This window comes from Zeugodacus cucurbitae, chromosome 4 (genome assembly GCF_028554725.1).
Source record: "Zeugodacus cucurbitae isolate PBARC_wt_2022May chromosome 4, idZeuCucr1.2, whole genome shotgun sequence".
NCBI classification, from domain to species: domain Eukaryota; kingdom Metazoa; phylum Arthropoda; class Insecta; order Diptera; family Tephritidae; genus Zeugodacus; species Zeugodacus cucurbitae.
The window spans coordinates 56,072,703-56,097,846 of NC_071669.1; the positions used below are offsets into that span (position 1 = coordinate 56,072,703).

At 36.6% G+C, this 25,144-nt stretch overlaps 1 long non-coding RNA gene across 2 annotated transcripts in view; it reads right to left on the reverse strand.

Moving 5' to 3' along the window:
* LOC114805326 (uncharacterized) overlaps positions 1-25,144 on the reverse strand; it is a 141,905-nt gene that overhangs the window by 110,979 nt on the left and 5,782 nt on the right. Inside the window, exon 2 of one of the 2 annotated variants that reach the window (XR_008470862.1) lies at positions 4,382-4,437. This is a non-coding gene — a long non-coding RNA (uncharacterized LOC114805326). Of the gene's footprint in view, positions 1-2,191; positions 3,052-4,381; positions 4,438-25,144 lie in introns of those variants that run through there. The other variant, XR_008470861.1, reaches the window with a different exon arrangement.

Genomic DNA, 25,144 nt, shown 5'->3' on the forward strand with positions numbered 1-25,144 from the left:
GTTTAAAGAGAGTAATAATAATCTATTTACCAAACACGTATCACCTTTATGGTCTTTATATTTCTAGAATATTCTAATTAAAATTTTGTAATTTTCATGAATCATGATCATTAAAAAATGTACAATCAACCCGCATATTTCACTAAAATTGTGCTCACTTTTAACTCAGGCAATAATTTGCTGTTTATTATAGAAATTATTCAAGTTTTAGCTAATATCCTTGTTGAATGTTGTGAGCTCACTTAAAATGATTTATGAAAATTTTAAATGGTGAATTTGAGCATGTAAATATATCGTACCATATGAGCACACACAATATTTTGGATCTAGAAAAATCTGGTCTTAGAAAACAGTAACACGATTTAAATTTTTTTTATTGGACAAGAGTTGTTTTGACATTTGAAAATATGATGATATTCAGACCGAAGCTGTTAATCTGGTAATTCGTTAGTTGATAGTTCGTTAAAGCACTTAACAGTGAACATGCTTTTTGTTCTATCTCAATAGTGTGGTAAATTTTGAATTTAAAAATAAAATTAAAAGAATTTTCGAGGCAACGACGCAAACAAATAGAAAATTGTATGTTACCAACGAAGAAATGGTCAAACTTATCAGGCTGGTACTTCGTTGCTCGGCAGAACGCTAATTTGTTAATTTAACAAGAACAAAATGCACATAAAAATTCACCGAATAACGACTAACGAACTAACAGACCTGGTCTGAATACACCTATTGCAATTTGTACATTTAATATTATTTTTTATAAACAAAAATTCTCTTACAAGAGTACAGCTCTTTGCTATTTTATCTATGGTTATCTTTAGAAAATATATTGTGGATATATTACAAAAGAACGAAATAAGTTCTGTTCGGTAGAGTTGAAGCTGTGCTCATTATTCGACTGGTATTATTATTTCAATAAGAAATATTTTTCGTAAAGAATATAGAAAACTTTAGCAGAAAACAAAGGGAGCCAAGAAAGGAAAGATCAAATATTTAATCATTAGGTAGAGCATATACAGTCCTATCAGTTCTATTAGACCACAAAATAGTCATTGATGGTTCAAAAAAGGAAAGGACTTGTGTACTTAAATTTGTGGCACGGATACGGTATGATGTTCACAGTCACGAAACGATGTTTTTATGATAGACTATCAAAATCATGAATAGGGATTTTTTTCAAACAATGAATTAATAATATAATCTGTTTCCTTCAAACCATATTTAATCAATTGCAAATAACTAGTGAGAACCCTTTTGTAATTTTTTTTTTATTTTTATACTTTATTTAGTAAAGTCGATTTGAAATTAGATTTTCAATTGAAGTTCATGTTAACACTCTGAAGCGCCAGCATGGAAATCCTTGAATGGAAATACAGTGGACTTATAGAAGTTCGAGTTATGGAAGTTTCACTGTATATGTATTATGGTTCGAAATTCGTATAGAACTTTCAGTATCCTTAATTTGTAAAACACTTTTAGGATCTTTAATGCGAACAAATTAAATAACAGAAGACCGTTAAGGACTTTTGATGCGTATAGTTCAACTAAAATATTAATTTTATTTCTCGATTCCATTTTATACCTCGAAAAGCCAAGTTTACTTTGGAATATTTTTTTGGTTCAAAGTATCACTGAAACAATGTTTTTCAGAAAAAAAGTTGAACAGACTCCCTTTGAGAGAACCACGGTTCTTTTTAAGAAACTATCGATAATTATTCTCCGTAAATTTTCTTGAACACCTTCTGGTACAAAAGTTCACTAACTTTGAATATGAATGATTGTAAAAAATATGTAAAGAACTTGAACTAGTTACCATTTGTGTTACAAGTTCTTCAGGAAATATGTTTGTGAAAGGTAAAATTTAGGTATAGAAGTCCTCTTAAAATATACCTAAACTTTTTATGTTTAATTATAAAAATTTTTATAACGATTCAGGAAGAATTATCCTTACAAATGAGTATTGTTAGAGTATGTGTAGCATTTTCGAGAAACCCAAAGAGCGCTTTTGATTTAATTTGTTTCAAAAATGTTGCACTCAATAAAACTAATTCTAAAAAATTCTATCAAAATTGTTTTTTACCAATCACTTTAGTCCTAAGTCGCTTTCATTGCCGAGAGCATATAGAACTTATGCAAATTTCTTTTGTCACAGATTATACTGTTATAAACGACACAAGTCACCACTCACCTCATTAAAATGCAATTTTTATTGAATTTCCTTTGTTAGTTGTGAGTACAAAGGTTTTCTCTGGTTTTTATCATATTTTGCACAAAGTTTAATTAACTTTTTGTTTTTGTTGCAAATTGCAGCAGCAAAACGTTTGATCAGCGCTTGGCTTTGAAGTGCCGCCGGCATTTATTATTTGTTGCAGCACTTAAATGCGGCGCAAACAACAAAAGACACACCGTCGCCACAGCAAAGCGAAATTGAACAATTCGTCACTGCAAGTGTTTTTAATAGGTGGCAGCACTTTCGAAATATTTTTTTTGTTTTTGCTTTAGTTTTGATGTAAATGCATTGAGAACGTTGCACTGTTCAAATTATAAAATTTTAATTTTTTTGTTGCTGTTGTTGTTGTAGTTCTTGTTTTTGCAAATCACACTAAATTATTGGACATTTATAGTTTGACTGTGACATTTAGTTTCGCTGTATTGTTTTCGATATATTTTTTCGAATTTTTTTTCACTATAAATCTTGTACTAGTTAACTGCCGCAGCGTGTGGCACTTGCAATACGGCAGCTAAAATGCACTGGTGCGCTCTTATAAAGTAACTGTACGAACTGTCACGGTTTTTGCGAATTTCTGCAATTGCAAAGTGGCAATATTTTGCGACTTGTTTGCCGCCGACGCCGCCGTTCGATGCGAAAGCCCAATTGCGAATGCGACATTAACTAACGCGCCTGGCGACCGACCACTTTGTCTTATACTCCACTTCGCTCCACGCGCTTCACTTTGCTGCGCTTAGAGCACCTGCATGCGCATGCATATGCCTCTGACAGTATGTGTGTGAGAGTGTGTGCGTTGCCAGCTTACACGAGCGCATAACAACTTGAACTCGAGAAATATGTAACTATGCATTTTTGCATGCACACGAGTGTATGTGTGTGTGTGAGTGTGTGTGGTGCGTTGCGTGTGGAGCGTTTGAGTGCGCGCCACGTTACGAACCATATCGAACACTTTGTGTATGTGTGTCTGTGTGTGTGAGTCTATTTTCAAAGCACTCCAAAGTCGCAAGCCGCTAGAGCATTGTCTGCAAATATTTTCCAATGAAAAGGAAACAACAACAACAACAAAATTATTTGCAAAATAGAAATGGCAGCGCACTAGCTGACGTGCGGCGCTGCAAATCTAGAGGAACGCTTTGTTGCCGTTATACTGCAGTTATTTGGCCACAAAGCCGTTAACACTTTGCTAAAGCAACAACTCTCATCATTTGGAGCCACCAAAAAGCGTACCGTCTATGTGGCAAGTCTTTGCTGCATATGTTGCAAGGTGTAAGCTAGTGTTGCACGGTGTAAGCAAATGTTGCAAGGCGCATATAAGTGTTTGAAAGCTTCATTGCTAACTTTAGTCCCCAAAATTTCCTTTCAAAAAAATTCCTCTCTTTTTACCTTTGCCACTTGCAACATGCGTCGGTTGCCATCAACCGAAATTCGCGCACTGAAATGCCCAACGCGTCGAAGGTGCACGCGAATTTTCGCCACAACCACCAACGCCGCCACCATTGCCGTTAAAGCCGCAACTTGCAACAAATTACACCACACTTCACTCGGCAAAGGTGCTCCGGATTGGTGGTGAGTTCAATTGGTTGCATGACCATGTTGTTCTCACCGGTGCTGGTGTGTTGCTGTTGTTGTTGTTATTGTTGTTATTGTTGTTGTGTGGCAGTACGGAATTTCACGTTGCTCGTTTAGTGTTGCAGGTGAGCAAATAAAAGGATATCACTGGTTCGTGTCGGTATGAAAGCGTACAAACAAAGCCAGCAGTCGGCGAGAGAATGTTTCAGAGAATAGGATGTGAGTCTGCTGAGACAAAGGATTATTGGCGGATATTGGTTGTTGATTCTTGTACTCAAATGTAGATTTATTAACGTCATTATTCCGACTTCGGTGTGTATGTTGCGGATTAGAGACTTTTTTATCACGAAATTTTTTTAGGGATTTTATTTTTTATTATATTAATTTATTTAAATTATTGAAAAATTTTTAAGGTTTAATATATTTCTATTACAAGATTTCTTCATTGAAAAAGGAAAATATCTCTTATAAAAGAAAAAGTAAGCCTTAAGACCGCAAAAGAATTGAAAAGATGTCTTTTCTGGACACCGAGATATTCTGGTATAAATTCATATAAACATCAGAAAGACCTTTACATACCTGTTTCTTTAAAAAGCAACCACCTTTTCGGATTGTTTCGAGTTGGTTTTAAGAATCTGAAAATAAATTAAAAAACATTTTTATTATTTATCTCACAAAAGGTTTATGAAGAATTAACACAAATAGCTAGTATATGATAACAATTTAAAAAATATTTCGTTTTTCGTTTTTAATAAAATATTTAGGCTTCGTGTCTTCCAGTTTAAAACATATTTCTAAAATATATTAAAGTTTTCGACTTGATAGAAACTGTTGAAAAAAAGTCTCGAAAAAAACAATTAAAAACCACAGCTAACTTTACGTTATAAACAATTTTATCACATTTGTAATCAAAACCAAACGTTTGAGATGGAGAATATTTGAACAAATTACCTTCATTATATCCCAATTATATCCAGTAATCCAAGTAGAATTATTCAACTTTATTACGAAAATTCTCTTTCTGTAAGAAGGAGTTTCGCACCTTTGCTCAACTTATAGTCAACAAAACCGGTCTACTGAGCACATAACCATAACCCATATTGAGACCCAGCATTCATTATTGAATAATATTCGTTGAAAAAGACCACGTCATCCAGAAAAAACAACGGTTTGGGGTGGTTTGTGGGCCGGTGGAATCATCGGTGCATATTTCTTCAAAAATGATGCCGGTGAGAACGTAACCGTCAATGGCGACCGTGATCGCACCATTATAACCGACTATTTGATGCGAGAAATTGAAGCTCGTGATCTCGGCGACATTTGGTTTCAACAAGACGGCGACACTTCCCACACATCGCATCAATCAATGAATTTATTGAGTGAACAATTCACGGAGCAGATAATTTAGCTTTTGGGCCGGTCGATTGGTCACCAATACCGTGTGATATCACACCGTTAGATACATACAGTAAATATATGTAAAGTCTAAAGTCTATGCGGACAATCCAACTTCGATTCAGGTCTTGGAGCAACCAGTCGAAATGCTCGAACAAGTAATCGAAAATTGGACTCAGAGGATGGATGGACTATTTGGAGACGTAGCCGCGGGCAACATTTGAAAGAGATAATCTTTTAAAATCAATTGCTAAAGATTGTTCATTCGAATGATAATAAACATGCCCCACTAAATTTGAATTTTTCTGTGTTTTTTTCCTTTGAATAATTCGAAATGGATCACTCTTTATATACATACTTTAATATGTATGTATGAACCTCGGTAAGATATTTAGAACTTATTACATTAAAATCTTCCTGAATTTATTGAAATTATGAGATATTTTAAACGCATTCATTAAACAACAGTCTCACTTAAGAAGCTTTGACTAAATACATTTTCCTTATCTAACCTAACCTAACTACTCTACTTGATGAACCGAGATTTTAAGACCTTTCAAATATATTCAACTTAATAAAGATTCAATTAGCAAAAGTTTACACTTCTCTTATTTAATTTAACACATCAAGCAGACATTGTCAACCCTTACATCCACCCTTCAATGTTATATGAACACATATGAGCACACACGAGTATATTTACCCCAAAATAGCACCCACATATCCTTGTCGGACCATAGACAAACGAATATAAGCGCATTCAAGCTGAAATGTTTCCATAAGCTAACGAATTTTCGGAAACCCACATCAAAAATTCCAACAAAAACACCCTCATACCCTGCCACACACATATCTACATACGTCAAAATGAGGGATCCGAATGTGGTAAAGTCACCACACCACCCGATAACTAACGGAATGAGTGAGTGCTTTCATGGCGAAGTCGCAAATTGTCGTACACAAAACACTTCGTCGCTTCGAAGAGCACAAAATGGACTTGTTTTACCATTTATTTGCCTCGGTTGTTTGTTCAAAAGCATTTTTGTACCAACAACAACAATAACGAAGTGCCGAACATTCGTCCAACCATTGAACTGGTTCGTCTTTGGCAACAATGAGACAAACGGAGCCACAAGTGGCACGGAGTTATCCTCTGACAACCGGTTCGCTATGGAATTCGGCTCATACAGGTGCTCTCGAGCCAGTTGAAGTGGTGAATTGCTTTGCTGAACACTTTTCGAAAAAAAAAATAAATTCCGACCAAAGTGGAGTTTGCGCAGTTTGAACGTTGCTGAAAATTTGCTCATTTGTTGCATGCGACATCGACAAAAGTTGCATGTTATGTGCGAGTGTGTTTTGGACTAAACTTAAGTTTAGGTGAATGCAACTTGCCGGATAACGGTAAATTTGATATTGGTACTCAGACTATTGCTTCTTCGCTCATCATCGAATACTTACAATATAATTTTTTAAGCTTAGCTGTAAGGCCCTTTTTCCAAAAAAATCGGGTCTTTCAACACTGTTCGAATAAAAGCTTTGCTATGTCATGCTATGTTATAAATTAAAAAAATCTTTGCAGCATGAAAGACCAGGTAAATATATCGATTTTAGTTATTTTTACCGTGCTATGTTATGTTATGTTATGTTGTGCTATGTTATCCTATGTTATGTCATGCTATGTTAAAATTTAAATAACTCTTTGCATATTGAAAGACAGCCCAACCCAACGAAATCTCTAATTTTTACTATACTATGCAATTTTATGCTATGCTAAGTTACGTTATGTTATACTATGCCATGCTATGTTCAACTAATTATAAGCACACAACAAGCTCTCCACAGAAATATGCATAATTTCACGCGTTACTTGCAACAAACAACAAACCGTTATGAGAACAAAGTCGGTGGTACATTCCCCCCAAAACAAAGCGCATTGTTTGTTATTGTTATTGCTGTTGTTATTGTTTTCAAATTTAATGCTTTTCAAAACATACAAAACCCGCAAATGCAAATTGACCAAAATGCGTACGCTTGGGAGCATTTCGGAATTTTTGTGGTCACCGAGTGATGACAGTGCAGGGTTGGGAGTGAGGCGTAGAGCTGGGACCGCCACTAAAATGCGACCAGGGAAAATATGCAACCAACAAACATTGAGGGCCACAAGCGGTTTTTGCCAAACCGACACTTAAAATTGAAAACTTTTCTATGCGGATGTGTGTGTGTGTGTATGTATGTCCATCTTTGTAATCTCCAACTGGCATATTTTTAAACACGTGCATCACAGTGCGCTGTGGCCACTGCATATACTATAGAGACATATCATAGACTGCCTAATGTCTGTATTTGTCTCTGACTGCCAATTTAGAAATTTACATAAATATTTTCACATGACCGCATTTGCAACAAAACAATACAACAACAACAACAACTGCGGAACTCTTTAGAGCAGATTTGCATAAACTATATCTCTATCTACATGCAGGTATATACATATATGTACATATGTCTATCACTTCTATTTATTTACTCATTGCATTGTATTTATTTTCGTTTTTAGTTGACCACTTTTGTGGCGCTTCGGCAAATTTACTCCTGCGGTCTAATTTACCATGCCAAAATTGTGTGGGTTATTTAATCATAGCGCCAAGCATCCGTTGCAACAGTCACATTTGCCGTCAACTGGGCATCTTTGGCCCAACAATGCTACAGGTGAGTCAGATAATATAATTGTACATATGAGTATATCAGATATGACGAGTGAGTGAACTAAAGTCTAACAAGTTTTATTTGTCCAATTAGCTCATATTAAATTAGACAAAACTTTTTGTGATTATACATATAATATGAGCTATAAGTGAAAGTGAAACTGTTTAAGCTGCCTTAACCCATTCCCTCCCATTGTACTCGCTTGGGTACAGGTAAAACCATTGCTCACTTGGTTAAAACACATTTTTTTTTTCCTGTACCCATGTGGGTACAATGGGAGGCAATGGGTTAAAATAGGGCAAGGAAAATGCTCTCGAAGGTTAAAAAAATTGTTTTTTTTTTTAATTTTTTCTCTTAAAAGTAAATTTATATTCTCCTTTCCAATTTAAATTTATATTTCTTCTTTTCGGTTTGAGTATTCGCGTTTTTTGTGCAATAATTTTGAAAACATAATTGTTAAATTTCGACCAAAAACATACCTACAGATACATATACATATAGATATTATTTGAGGATCGCACTGCGACCTACGCTCTATTGCGTCCTCTCCTGTTTATCAAAGAATCCATCCAGCCCTGTAGCTCTAAGAAAACTTAGTAACGCTGCATGACGTGTGGACGCGATACTTTCCCTTTGGGGATATAAAGACACCATTGCCTGACTCCTTAACCCCGCAAATGCGTGACAGTCCGTTGAGCAGATTCCGAGTTTGTTCAGATGACGCCTTAGTCTGCAGTGGCCGGTGTAAGGTGCCAATAGTTGTCTCATTTTGTTTTTTGGGAGCGCACTAAGTTGTTTGAATCTCTTCCGGTTGTACCCCCAAAAAAAAGTTTGGAGTGGCGAAGTCGTGAAAGAATGAGTTTGATTTTCTGATTATTTTAATTTTGGCCAGGAAGTGGTTCTTTCAAAGCGGTATTTTCGTTTCGTTCGTTGATAATGCTGATTCACTACAGTAAAATAGCTGTATACTATTTGCCAAGTCTTAGAATGCAATAAATGTAACTGGTATAAACGGTAAAACTGGCATAACTAAAGAGCGGTAGATTTTAAGCATGTGGATGACTTTAATGATACTCTCTTAAGAATTTATTTGTACATAAAATATATTTTAAAGGTTAAATAAAGGGAAGATAATACTTTATTTGCTATGTCTAATTAAGAACTTTCAAGTTTCAAGCTAAATATCTTCTAATAATTTCAAGATTGGCACCTGTTACCTAATTTTCAGTACTTTACTGTACAATTCATGATTACAAATCGGGGTCGTGAGAAAACATAACCTGGTAAGAGGTTGTCTGCTGCTACTTAGTTTGATTCTATCCTTTGTTTCTTTTCATATTCTGAGGCATAACAAACAGTTTTTATTTATATTTTTCTAAAAACTATCAATTTGTGTCCAATTTTACCCCTACCGAACCCATTACTGTTATTTACGAGTATATACAACATACTTGAAACTTCGACCTAAATATACCTACATATATCCGATCCGCAACGTAACGACCCGATTATTTTGGAAAATTTAATGTCAATTACTGGAGTTCTCTGAAATACAATCTTATGGAACTATTAAAAGAGATCAATTCCGATCAGATTAGATGGATATCCCATAGATCGCTTCAACGAAATAGGGTCAGTGTAACAACTAAATTATTGATCAAATAATGCTTTTGAGGAGACCAGATATAAACCTATCTACCTTTTTTCACAAATTTACATACAAATTACATAGAATCTGAAGGGTTTCAAGATTTGTTTGGAGACTTTTGTCGAAATCGAGGTAATAATGACGGGAAATGAAATGTACCTCATAATTGAGAAAATTTCGTAAACCAAAGCCTCCTTTTGTTGAAGAAAAAATGCAATTTTGTGAGAATTTCTTCTACTTTGCTATGGAACTAAGGTAAGGTATGACCCAAAATTACGATTTAAATATGAAAAACAATCAGCAAATTGTTAAGGGGCTATACCAGTGTAACCCATGAAAAATTAGGAGATTTTCGAGAATTTTTTTTTTTTAAGGAAGTACTCGATCGAATGTTTCGATAATAAGCTATATTTTCAGCTATATTTTACAAAAATATTGAAAAAATAACGGAGTTATGTGCTGTTTTCGAAGGTATCAAAAAAAGTACCCCAATTGATGTCATGAGTCCGGCCGAATGAGTAGCTGAAGCAATAAAATTCAAAAAGAGTATTAAAGTTGATGGTACTTCTTACACAATGACCTACGATTTTTGAAAAATATCAAAATTAACAAAATGGCGTAGTTCTGAGAAAAAATATTGTTTTTTTTTATGTAAAAAATTGTAGTTTTTTTTAATGCCAAACAGCAATCAAAAAGATCATTGTTTAGTAAATATATTCAAGAATACTCAGTTCCAATTTGAAGTGCATCGGTCAATTTCTCGTTAATGAAAATAGTTGCGTTTAAAGTTTCGACTATGGTGGCTTATGCCTACAAGCGGTCGCTCTTTAGAACGATGCCATTCAAAACCTATTTAAAATACGATCTTACCGCTTTCACAGAATATTTTTGAAAGTTTAAACTATTGAATAAGCAAAAAAAAAGAATCGATTTTTTGAAAGTGTGACACTGGTATAGCCCCTTACATATTCCTATTGAAATATTAAGGTTGATTAATTTTCCAATGCACTGTAGCGAAATCCAAAATTTAAATAAACGCAAAACATACTTATATAGATATACAATGTAGATGAGTATATGTATGTGAACCGACTGCTTTAAGATTAAAATTTATTTTCGTGGTGTGCCAAAATTTTGACAGCTCTTCAATGGCTTCAAAAACACACACACAAACAAATTTCTGGCAGCAATGCTTCAACTTCAACTTGAAATCTACAGTTTCAGCATCAACAAGGCGAGCTTAAGCGATGAGTATGCTGCACTTGATATCAAAATATAAAATAAAATCACCAAAAATGCTTACATACATACATATTTATAAATGATTTTGGGTATATTTGAAGCGGTGTGTTGTGCGGTGTGGTGTGGTGCGGTGCGCGTGAGGAATGACAACGAAATTTGATCACTTTTAGTTTGAACCGTAATAAATCACTCGCTTGAGTTGCATTGAGTGAGTATGGTTTAAACGACAACAACAACAACAAATTATTAACATGAAAACACCATGAAGCATAGCAACAGCAACAACAACAACAAATCTTATATATGTTGCACGCATCACTTGCGGCTCCACAATGTTGATCCTTCTGGTAAATATGACTCCGCATTAAGACTTGGGCTGTCGTGAAACCCGTTCTTTTCCACGTTGATATTATTTTCGGTTACTGTCATAGCAATTTGTTTCGTGTTCATTTTTGGGCAATCTCACTTTACGGCAGGAAGAGCGGTAACAACAACAACATGAAAAAAACCAAAAAAGCAGCAACAACAAAAACACAATTTAATCGCAGTTTCTAAGAAAAAGACGAAAATAAAATTTGTTGTTGGTCCAAAGTACCCATTCCAGTTCGTTGAAGCCTGTTTGATGACACACACTCCACACGCCGCCACGGAAGATAGCTCCAGCAGAACGCATGTGTGTGTGTGTCTCAGGGAAGCTTCCTGAGAATTTTTGCGCAAATATAAAAAGAGTGAAAAAATCGCAGAAGAAACTCCCAAAATGCGAAAATGGGAGTAAAATGAAATTATTGCGAGATGCTGATGCTTTCAAAAAAGTGCGGCGAACGTAGCGTTTGCCTTTAACCTTGGACGCCAAGTATTTTTCGACTTCTCCTCATTTTTGTTATTTTTTCGTATACAAAAACAACAATAAAGAAGTGCATTACAGTGGGGGCAACAAAATAAGCGAAAAACGAGCGGCAGCACGAAATGCAAACAACTCAGCTGAACTGAGCTGAAAAAATCAACAACAAATTAAAAGCGAAACCAAATAAAGTGCAATGCGGCAGTCAGGCGGCAGCGGCGCGGCACGGCGACGGCGACGCACACGAAGTCATCGAGATGGGCAAATTTGCCAAATAAGCGACCAATAAAAATGTGAGCCCGCAGTCGAAAATGTCGAAAAATAAAAGTGCAGCATAAAGTGGGTAAACACAACAACAACAACAGCAGCAACAATAAAAATGCAAAAACAAAAAATAAACTCAAAACCCCAGTGCCATGGACCGATAATGCCATGCAGTCGCACACACACAATTTAATGAACTCCAGCTCCGGGCGGCAAACGACGGCTCTTAAGCCGAAATGCATGCGACTTTGGGGCAGACAGCCAACACGTGAACGCCGAACCGAAAATAATAAAAGGCAGCATCTACGCCACTAAACAATAACAACAACAATCACAAGTGGAAGGACCACAAAGCGCTGGCGCTGGTCGATGTGTGGCAGACAATGCAATAAAACGGAATAAACCAAATGTGAAAAACAACAACAGCAACAAACCAACAAGAAAACGCTTAATCGAGCAGGCTTGTCGCGAATGGCGCGACGCGGGGGCAGCATGTGAGCAGCATTGGAGCAATTCATGCGAAGCAATAAAATGCACATAAGAGGCGGTATATGCGCTGTCGCCGTAACAAAATAACTTCACATCCAGACGGCAAAGTGCGCCTACATGCATGCGTGTGTGAGTGAGTGTGTATGTCTACATATACATACATACATATATACATATATACATATGAATGTACATACAAGTGTTTATTTGTATGTTGCGTGTGTAAAAGTTAGGAAAGATACGCTTCTTCGCCGCTGGCAGGCACATTCACCTGATGCTGACTAACAAACAGACTACTATGTTAGTTGTACATATGTACATTTGAAAGTATATAGTATATATGTATATATGTATGTGTACATTAAAATGTGCCGAAACGAATAAAAGTTCGATAATATTAGAATGCCTCGAATACAAAAGACTTTTGAAGCAGTTGACTTCAAGTCCAAAAGTCCTTTTATATTGAAAACTAATAAAAATTATGAATATGTTACAAAAACAACAACCAATACAGAAATATACGTAATTTTCTCAAGAATTTCCCATTCTAATAAGAACGTAACAGTTTCTAATTGCACTAGGGCCCTTATATTCCGGAATGAATATTTGGTTTAGACAAGCGCAACTTCTCGAAGCCATATTTAACAGTTAATAAAATAGGCAAATGTCGTTAGGAAAGACATTCTGCTTCTCGATTCCTCTAGCAGATGAGTTAATGCTAATCAAGTAAATCCCTAATGTTTAAGTAATGAAATTTTTACAAATTGATCCCTTAATTACAGTCGAACTTACCGTACAAGTACTCAATTTGTTAATTGCCTAACAATTAGTGCTAATTCGCTATGCAATTTTGGAATTCTTAATTGTTTCGAAGTCTTTTTAATGTTCATAATAACCTACGCTTATATTTACAATATTTTCCGTTGAAGAATTCTATTTTCTGGACCTGGTCAAAATTTCTGATAGGTAATTTCGAAATAAACATGAAATCATAGTTAATAACTAATTAATTGCCGATTAAGGCAGTAGTCTGCTTTATAAGCCGGAAAAAAGCGTTTTTTTAGCAATATTTTTCTGAAAGGGAAGGAAATGATTGCGGTAAACGGAATTTTAAGACGATAGTGTACTAGTTATATTTAAGGCTTAAAAAGCAATATTTATTATAAAAAAATTTTGAAATTTTTTCAAAGTTTTAAGTATTTTTCTGGAGCGCCTGGAGTCGGTGATGGAGGTCGTACGATGCATCTGAAACAGTCGAACCAAATTTTTTTTCTTAATTTTTATAAGTTTATTTTCTTTATGAAGTAAAAAAATACCGAAGAAGTTATAAAATTCCAAATTTTTTCGTAGTTTGAAAAAAAAAATTCATTTTTTTAAGAAAAAAAATTGACTTTAAGTTGAAAAACAAGTAGTTTAAATAATACTTTTGTCCAACTTTTTTAGTTCAAATACAAGATTATTTTTGCTATCGCCGGCACCGTTTTCTAACACTTGTGAAAATGAAAACTCGAGAAAACGCGCTTTATATTTTTCGGATTCGCATTCGCACCTGCTCGACGCTCGGCCACTAAAACTGCTCTAGCTTCGAAAATATGTCGAATTGGCCTCTGGAATTTTAAAGACATATTCTTGGATAGTTTTGGTAGAGATTTAAAACAAAACAAAAAAAACAAATTTTTTCAAGACTGTAAAGCAGACTACTCTGCCTTAATTGAAAATCAAAAGAACCATAATAACTGTAAATCTAAAAAAGGTTAGAAAAATATTCCAATACCACAATTGACTAATTACCACTAAATTAGTGGTAAAGTCTGTGTCAAACTCTACAGTTGTCAAAAAGTGTATTAAAAAATTTGAATGAACATAATTAATATATTGAAAATTTTGATGTCTAAAAGACACTTTCTTTGCAGTTAATATTTCTATTTTAAATAAAAATTCCTTTATCAACTATTTTTGTTAAAAGTCAAATACTAATTGGTTCGGCTTTTATTGAGTGTGTATGAACAGAAGTCGCAATGACTCAATTTAGTGCTTAATTGACTCAGCTAAATGATATTTGTTTACCAAAAGTATCTATCGCACCTAAGTAGCTGACACTTTACTCAAAATAAACAAAGAACTGTTGATGTAGTAGAATCTAAATAAAAGTTGTATCATGAAAAACTATGCATTAGTACGACATAAAATGAGTGGTTCAGCGCTTTATTCTAAATACGCCATTTAAACAAAAATTCGAACATCAATTCCGATTGCATTTTTCAATCTTCAACACCATCTAAAAGCCGAAAGACCTTCACTCGATAACAAAAGCAGAGAAAGTGACAAATCTCAAATTTGTTAAAAAGTCATTCCAAATGCTCTTTTGAATATCGTTTAACGATCAAACTTGTTCCAAAATCGTCTATAGTCCACAGTGGACAATTTACCTGCCGAGATCCTTAAATCAGGAAGTGATCATGGGCTCAAACCAGAACTTATCGATCCAGACAGGTCTGGGTCGCCGAACTAACAGCCCTTGATCGGATCCGAAAATCCGAGTCAATCTCGATATCGCAGAACCGGCTGTTGTGGGGAAAGACGTGGGCTTCCACATCACCGCTTCGAGTTCCTCAGCAATACTATATAGTTGGCTTCTCCAACAACTAAATTTGTCCAGTTTCGAGCACTCACTCATATGCCTATATAATTTCGCCTACCACCAGTTGAGTAGACAATTTCAAAATACCCCATGTCAGCCCAAACTCAAACGAAACTGTCAGTGATTGCGAAATTTTAGTCAGGCAAGTCAGTCACTCTATCGACCTATCAGACGCCAGTCGTTCAGTTCAGCACAAGAGTCAAATGACCGAAACAAAAGCTGTGTTCCCTATGGGAAAAATCGAAATCGTTGCGAAATTACAACAAAGCGCTTTTAACATTACAAACAAACTTTCCTATACATATGTACATATGTGCTGAAGGGAAGTCGCGCGGTTCGCAGGGAGTGCGTTGCAACTGTGCCACATGAAATTGAATGGTGCAACGAATGTAACAAAGCTTTACAAGCAGCGGTTTAAATGAAAAAATCTGTACTTGTATTCAACTGTCTAACAGCTGCTGGCTGTCGGCGAGCTCCAATGTGCTCCGGCCAGACACACGTGTACCGGAGTAAACACCGGCAGCAATGACAAAAGGCGGCGTGGCTACTGTGGCGACGCCGTGCGATCGGAAGCCGTTGCCGGTATGTTGCAACAATTCGCAAAACTTTGCACGGCAGCAACACACGGTCAGAAGGTAGCAGTCGCCGAACGGACATGTACAAAATATCGAGCTCACTGCTTCAGTTCTCAGTTTTGTGGCATATTTTCCCGAGAATCAATTAGACCAATGAAAATATTTGTATGACAGTTTTGTGGAAAAATTCTTGCTTGCAATTACGAAGTGGTTGGTTATGTGCAAGCTTTCGATATTCAGTATTCCAACAAAGTTGAGAATTTTAAGGTTTTGTTATATTTTTATTTGGTTAAGGGATAAAAATCGAGGTGAAGAACTGAATCCAAAAGTATTTGTTTGTTCTGAGTTCTGTAAATTTAAAAAAATTTCGAGTTTTTACGCTTTGATTCAACACGATTTTCTTCTTTGTACTTTGCCTGGTACATCCGACCAAAAGAGGATACTTTTGTATTAGGGAATCCCTCTCTGAATAATCGTTTTTTTTTTCAAAACAGAATGGAAAGGTTTTCGGTTTATACTATTATTGTGGAAGACTTTGAAATAAGACAAGAAAATTAAGAGCCATTGAACTAAGAGAACCCCTGAATTCAGATGTTTTGAGAAATGCTTCGCGATTCTTCCAGAGTTCTGTCGATTGGTTCAGTAAAATTGATACTTAGAGTAAGTTGTAACGGTAACTTTGGCATACGAAGTCTTCTCTACATTGCCTATCTTCCCCTTTCCATTAAGCAATCTACTGCGCACACTGCTTTATTTTCCTGTAATTGAAGGATCTTACAAATTTGGAAGTATTTTTAAGAAAAAACTACTGGGATTTCAACCAGATTCGATCTATCCAGTATATAGGCAATGCTAGTTTGATATTCTTATAGAGTTAAACCAAAGCAGACTTAGTTTAGTATTTCTGTAGACGACTTAACCCTAGCTAACCTCTTACATTCGGAAAACAACCTGTGAACCTTTCGTCATCGAAAACTATTTATATATATTATCGATTGAGACTCGGCGTAAAACCTCCAGCGACCTCGAAACAACCTTATCAAATACAATAATTTAAGAAACTCGTCACGATCCTTTTCATGATATCCCACATCGGTTAGTGTACCTCATCAGATACAGCTACTGGATATGCTTCGATATCTCTGGTCTATGGAGTCTAAAGTAGTTTCCAACGAACCTTCTCGAAGTTAAGACCGGATTTCGTATATAGTAGTTGGCAACGCTGACGCCGGAGTAGTAACGTGTGGGCAGTGCGTGGTCCACTTGCGCCAGAGCGCTAGACACACTATCATCGAGTGAGCTCGCCAAACGCTGGAGAACAACCAGCACCTGCGCAGTAGCGAGGTCTTCTGACTCACAGTGAAACGAAATCGGTCTTTACAGCTACTGTCGCTCAGTAAGGCTCATCTCTCCGCGACCTTTGGAGTGCTTACTCGTCATTGCCCAATAGACACACACGCGGTGAGGCTGGGCATCAAGTCAGATCATGCTAGCTGCCAAAGCTGTTTGGAGGAAGGCGAAGAGGAATCGTCCAAGCACTTCCTCCTTCAATGTCCAGCATTCGCCAACTTGGGTTAAAGCCCAATGCCCTCGGTAGGCATATCTTCGGCGAACCCAGCGAAGTGCCTGGAATCGATATTTGCAGATTTAAGAACTTTATTATAGAGTCCAAGCGCTTTGTCGCATCATAAGGGTTTTAGTGATCCGTTAGGAGTTTTCCGCGTGTCACAATGGACAGTCTAATCTGTCTAAGTGGATTCTCTGCATCTGCAGAGATCTACCCCTTTACCTAACCTAACCTAAGTTGGGAAAATCAATAATTTTCGGGGAAGAAATGTATACATGATCTCCTGGAACGATTTAAGTATGTTCTTTGGATACAATGGATTATTTTTTTTAAAACCTTCTATAGTGTTCTGTGTTCTGTTAACACAAAATTTAAGGTCCTCAAACTGAAATAAACGGAAATATTTCTAAAATTCATTTAACCTGCCACATCATGATAATTTATAGTCTCCTAAAAGCCTAAACACATTCCACACTTAGTAATTATATCGGTATAAACGATTCCTCTACGCCACATGTTTAACACTTGATGCACAATTACAACAATAAATTTCTATAAAAATAAAAAATAAATACGTATGTATATGAATGAGAAAATATGAGAAACTCAGAAGTCCATCGATCTTCGCAGACATTACCTATCCCAAGCGTATCCGCCTTCAATTTATCTTCATCTGTAGGATTTTCAATTATTTACACGCACATTACGCAGAGCGAAAACAAACAGCTTGAAACTACGAGCGTCCCAGAGATCCAAGCGATTAGTATATGCTGCCATACATAACGAGTTGTCTGTGTTCTTCTCCACAAAATAAACATATAAATAATGCTGCTACTTCCCCTCTGCTCTCCACTCCAACTGCTTGCACGTGATTTTCCGCCAACAGATTTATCACTACATTTCTTACAACATCTCTCACCTTTTTTACCGAACATTGTAATTTACAATAGCGAAACACATGTTCGATTTTCACAACGGATATGCACGAACACACTCATACGGGTACTACTGCTATCTCTAGTAGATCTCACTGATTGTCCCTGCAACTGCGACGGTGCAACTGTGATCGCCGTTGATCTCCTGTGAACCTGTCGTCGCGTCTCGGTCATGTGTGTGTCATGTTAACGAACCCGAAACGGCTGGATGCGGCTATCCGCAGATCAACGCACTTCTTGTAAATAAATAAATACAGACTTATTATGCGCGTCCAACTACTGCTATGCGCAGACTGCGCACGGCTGTTGAAAATCGAAAGTGATCCTACAAACCCACTTAGGGTTCCCATTGTTTCCCTTTCATTCAGGAAATCGACAAAACGCAAAAAAAAAATCACAAACAAACAACAAAAACAACGGAACAACAAAAAGAGCTAACGAAGTCAAATCTTGAGAAGAAAGACCACAAGAAGACGCCATAATGAGTAAGGCGGTACAAAAAAAACAACACAACAACAGCAAAGTACAAAAAACCAAACAATTGAAGGACGCGAAACCTAAGACAACAACAGCAAAAGCAAACAGACGCGCGCAGATGTAGTAGTCTCTCAAGCCTCGCACCAGCCGGCCACAGACTGGCAATTTGCACAAAGAACCCTTGCCTACCCTAACATGAGAATGAATGGGTTAGCGTAACGAAGCAATGCCACCGGAAAACAAATCTGAATATATTTCCAGCGAGAGTTCGATGTGTGTCTGCGTCACTGGCTCCGGTAGCGCTCCGTTGTTGCTGGGGCGCGGTGCCCCGTACGCAGTGCAGGCGTTCTGTGGCAGGCAACAACGCATAAAAAATGCGAATCTCTGTTGTTCGTTTGCGGTTGAACAGCAGTTGGAACAGTTGAGCGCAGTTGTTGTGCAGATCGTTTAACGAGGATCAAGCGCGTAGGGTCAAGCCAGACGCAACGTGGCGGATTTGAGGCGCGGTTAAATGCTTATATGCTTGTAAAATAAGAATCAAAAATGTGTAACAATAAAAAATGTAAATGTAGAGGGACTGGAGGTGGGCTTGTCGAAAGAGTGGAAGCAAACTTCGCAGTCATAAGGTGTGGGGTAGCGAGCGCAAGTAAGAACAAGCAGACCACGCGCATGTGGCACAAATGTTGGAAGTAGTGGAGATTTACATGCGTATATATCTACATTAGTGTGGTACTTAAGGAATGAAAGTACAATTTTTTCAGCCTCGATATGCTTCGGGTAATACCACTCTTCAAACTTAGTCTTCCAAGGTTGTAAAGTCCCTATAGTGGTTAAAAGTATACCACCAGGGATCACTATAGGGTCTTTGCAACCTTGGAAGACTGGTATACTTTTAACCACTATAGGGACTTTAGTGGCTTGGAAATATATACTTGAAATATATACAATAATTTTGAACAACCTCAGCCAACTTCTCTCCAAATCCTAAAAATATTGTACAAAAAGGTGTTATGCCTTTTCGTTTTGTTTTCTGACTCATCTAAAGATTTATAATTACGAATGGAGGGATCTACAAACTTGTTCTTAGCTTTCTACTGCTTGAGAAGACCGGCATGTGGCATTTCGTGACATCGCCCAGGAAATGGGAGTTAGTCACCAAACCATTTTAAACCATCTGCAGAAGGCCGGATACACAGAAAAGCTTGATGTTTGGGTGCCGCACGATTTGACGCAAAAAAAACCATCTGGACCCAATCAACGCCAGCGACATGCTGCTGAAACGGAACGAACTCGACCCATTTTTGAAACGGATGGTGACTGGCGACGAAAAATGGATCACATATGACAATATCAAGCGAAAACGGTCGTGGTTGAAGGCCGGTGAATCGTCTCAAACAGTGGCCAAGTCGGGATTGACAGCCAGGAAGATCTTGCTGAGTGTTTGATGGGATTGGAAGTGAATGATTCACTATAAGCTGCTCCCATATGACCAGACGCTTAATTCTACCATCTACTGCGAACAACTGGACCGCTTGATGCAGGTGATCGACCAGAAGCGTCCAGAATTGGCCAAGAGGAAGAGTGTAGTGTTCCATCAGGACAACGCCAGACTACACACTTCGTTGAAGCTACGGGAGCTCGGATGGGAGGTTATATCGCATCCACCTTATACCCCGGACATAGCGCCAAGTGATTACCACCTGTTCCTGTCCATGGCGAACGCCCTTGGTGGTGTATAGTTGAACTCAAAAGAGGCTTGTGAAAAGTGGCTGTCCGAGTTCTTCGCAAAAAAGGAGTGGGGCTTCTACGAGGGGGGTATTATGAAGTAGCCGTCTAAATGGAAACAGATTATCGAATGAAACGGCGCATATTTGAACTAAATCCGATCACTGTAAGACTATTTATAAAGCATTGAGTAAAGAGCAAAAAAAAGCGGAAGCGGATATTTGCCAACCAAATATATTATAATTTTTTCTCACACATTTAGGACCCACCCTAGTGCACCTACGTATGTAAAATACCGAAATGCGATGCTGACGCTACGATAATCCGCATTTAATTTGTTTGTCTCAACCAACAACGTCAGGAACAACGACAGGAATACAACAAAAATACAACAACTGAGAGGAAATAAAAAATCGGAAAATAAAATAAATAAACTGAATAAGCAAGGCAATACATGGTGACATAAAGAAAACTAAGCGTACAAGAAGGGGGTATGAAAGTGAACAAGGACATTCCCGATCCAGAGCGCCAGTTGTTTCTGGCTGTTGCTAGCTGTTTGGATGGGCTGACAATCTTAGCGTCGGGTTGCTGATGAATTGCACAAGCGAAGGAAATTATGGTTGCGCTGTCACTTCGTTTTTCGGGACAAAGCGCAAGAAAGTGTGGAAGAAGGAAAGTAAGAAAAAATATGATAATTATTACGGGCTGGCATGAAAGGGCTGCTGCACGGGACAGCAAATGAAATACATACAAATCACTTATATTACAGCATGAAATGATAAATTTCTGCTTAAGAAACTTTTCCAATTTATAAATGACAAAATTCCCAGAAAAAACCCGAAGCGAACGCAACTCCTTAGGCGGCCCGGACTCAGAGCGCTCACTAAACGTATATAATTTTGAATTTTAATTAAAAAAGGGAAAATTACTTGGACGCTGTTAAGAGTCATTTGCTTTTCTTTCTTCGCACACACACAAATACAAAGATCTACACTCCAGCGGCGTCGTTGCTGGCGAACAAAAGGAAGTGTTGCCCGACGCGGCGGCGCATCCTTTCAGCTGTGAGTAGCTGAATTAAAAATAAGCAAACTTTGAATCATTAATCAAAAATACAAAAATCCGCCCCACAAAATGTCGAAATTAGTTGCAGTCCTCCCGGGTTGCTGGCGTTGTATCGCGCCCTGTCTTAGACAAGTCTTCACCACGGCTTCTGCCTTTATATTTTTTGTTTTTTTGTTCGAACGCATTAACCCTTTTCCTGCTTTGGCCAGTGAATTTACATTAAAACTTGAAATGAATTGAAGTGGATTGCCAGAAAGGATAAGCGCAAACAAATTCTTTGGGCAAAGTACACACAGACACCGAAAGACAGCCACACTTGTAGAGACCGTGCCATACCGACTTTGTTTAAGACAATCTTATTGCTGCTGTCCGTATCCACTCAATTCTTGAATAGCGTAATTTGCTTCTTTGCTCTTTCTTTTTTCTCGTTTTTGTTTTTGTTTCCCGCTTTGCATGGCAACTTCGCCAAATGATGGATTAGCAAATGGAAAAGTTTTTAATTCATTGCATTAGAAATAAATTAAAGTGCTGTGGTGCCACGGAAATGTTAGGTAAATATTTATAGAAATTGTATATATAGTGCTATAATGAGCTCAGTCGATGAGTACTTGACTCACGGAAGGTAGTTTGTATGTCAAACCCGGATTAAATCACTTTCAAGGGCTGTTTTGTAGAGAAGACAATTAGAAGAAACTTCCTTGATCCATGCAGTGTCGAGTTCAACGCTTGTAGAGCCCACCATTAGTCAGTATAATGGTATAATGCCCTCAGTAGAGGGCAGGTAGGTAGCGGAAGGTAATTTGTATGTCAAACCCTAGTCAAGGCAATTTTCGAGTGCTCTTCTGCATAGAAGAAATTTCTTCAAAATTCTTTGAGCCATGCAGTGTCGAGTTCAATGCTTGTAGAGCCCACTTCCGTTTGAAATTAGGTATTCGGTAAGCGTCGTGGAATCGTAGAAAATTATTCTTCTATCCATCTTTTGTGATGTGACGAAACCACCCGAAACAGTGAAGGAAATTATGTTCAAAAACAAATCGGGTTGCTCTCTCAGGATCTGCAATAAATCCTCTCTCAGTTCTTAATTGAAGTTTTAAGTGCCGCTTGGCCGTCAGGCTCATTACAAAGGGATTTTTTGAAAAAAAATAACGTTAAATAAAGGCCGTACGGGAGTAGCTTTCTGATGAAACTGAAACATTGAGTTGAATTAGGTCCAAATATGATATCTTCTAAATTTTCATGATTCCGAATTACGAATAAATGCTTCGGAGATCAAGTTGGTTGACAAAAAAAAGGAATTCGCTGAACGAATGAAAAAACCATTTTCCTTAATGTAAAAATCAATATAGAGAGCTTAGATTGACTCAAACGCAAACAATTTTGAAGGCAAGAAAGAGAGTTTGATTTAAAATATATAAAAATCTGGATCAAAACTTATCACTTGGTATATTTTAAACTCTGAACACTGCGAAAATACAAATTTGATTTCTCAATTAAAACAAAGCGCTAATGAACTCAGTGTTGGAATAACTTGCGCCTACCCGATCTCCTAGCCAAAGAGTCCAAATGTTGCACGATTTTCTAAGATGCATGTTTTAATCTATATAACAAAATAGAGTCATTAGAAATTTGGCTTTAGTAACTGCAAAAAACACAGCAGCAATAAAGCAATTTGGCTAGTATGACTATATCAGCAGAGTAGACAAATCTAATTATTATGAGACTATCCTCAAACGTGCGTACATATGTTATATATATACAGGTTTGGATATTTTGGCAACCCAGTAGATGAAATATGAAGACCTATTTATTAAATGTGTTAATATCCAACATCGTCTAAATTCGATATATCCAATCGACAACTAATCAAATTTGGATTCAATAAAATAAAATTTTTGAATTTAACAAATATGATGTTTTTGCTCCAAATCGTTCGATTATAAATTTAATTCTACCATCACAATATATACAGATTATAGTAGTTTACAATAATTAAAAAAATAAAATATTCCAAAAAATATTTTAAAAAAATTTTGAGATTTTTGAGAACAATAACAATGTACAACACTCGGCTGGATATTAAACAAAAGAAATTTTTATAATAAAATCGTTTGTAGTTAGCCTTCAAAATCTAAATATTTGGATTAGAATTTCGAAAAAATTCTATCATCACAATATATACAGATTATAGTGTAATTTACAAAATAATTTGGATATAGAAATTAAAAAGTTTTCGAAAAATTTACTAATTTAAAAAAAAATATTCAAACAAATATTTTTTAAAAAATATTGAAATTTTTTTAAGAACAATAACACTGTACAACACTCCGTTGGATATTGCACAAATCTAATTTTTATAAAAAAAATCTATTATTAGCTTTCAAAAACGAAATATTTGGATTCGAAGTTCGAAAAAAGGACTTTTTTTTGTAATTTATTACAGGATAGCTACAAAAAATTCCAAAGATATTATCTACATTTTCTATTTAATTCAATGGTATATAAACTTTACTTTTTCGTCAAGCTTATATGACAGATGTTATAAGGGGTCCAGTATTTTTCGATATACAATTTTTTCGAAGATCAAACTTTGATTCTTTATAGCAACTGTCATATAAGTTTGGCCAAAAAGTTTTATACACCATTGATTTAAGAGGAAAATGTGGAGTATATGCTGTAATTAGTGATAATTTTTTTTTTAAATTCCGTTTTTCGAACTTCGAATTTCGAAAATCGGATAGTACAGTTTCTTTTTTTTCTTTTTAAGAAGAAAATGTAGATTATTTCATGTAATTAATGATAATTTTTTATAAAAAGTCCTTTTTTCGAACTTCGAATTTCGAAAATCGGAAAATTCATATTTTTTACTTATGACTCAATCTCCGGTTAAAACTTAGTTTGATCCAAAACCCAGCAAAAAAAAGTCGATTTTGTCGTATATTGTAAGTGTTGGACCAATCACTACCGCCAATTCACCAGCTTCAAATCACTTCAGCAACACAAGATTACTACAGAAGGTACATATGAGTAATATCTGTATGTACATATGTAGGTTTGATTGTATAGAAACACGTCGTGCTAATACGCTATACAAGCCACGACTTTGGCAACACAACAGGTATGAAACGCATAAATATAAAAATCGTAAACAAACGAAACCCCAACTCAACTCACGTTAAATGGGTCACCTGATGCACGAAATATTATTCCAAGCCGACGGACAAATAAACAAACAAATGCATTTAGGCGAAAACAAAGGGGCATGGGTACATACACATATGAGTGAGTGTGTGTGTGTGCCGTTGATTTTTACAAGCAAAGCACTCGTCTTCGTATCTTCTACAATAAAGAAGACAACAACGCACAGCAAACAACAACAACAACAATTGCAGTGAAGATATTACTGCGGACTTCTACAGCAATAAGAGCAGCAACAACAACATGAGAAATGCAAACCTCAAGTCGGATTGTTGTTGTTGTTATTGTTGTTGCCCGTAAATGTGATTGTTCCTCTTGTTTTATTATGGTCAATATTATGTTTTTATTGTTTTTTGGATTTTTAGTGTGTGTTTTTTGGTTTGTTTCCACCGCGGCCGCTAATGCTGCGTGGATGTGGCAATCTACTACGACTGGTGCTGGTGCTGCCTCGCGTGAAAGAATAGCAAATGAGCAACGAGTAACGATCGAAGGAAGAGTCACAGCGCAGCGCAGCTCGAGACGCTTTGATTGTAATGTCTTTGTTGATGATGATGATGGTTGTGTTGTGTTGTTTTGTGTT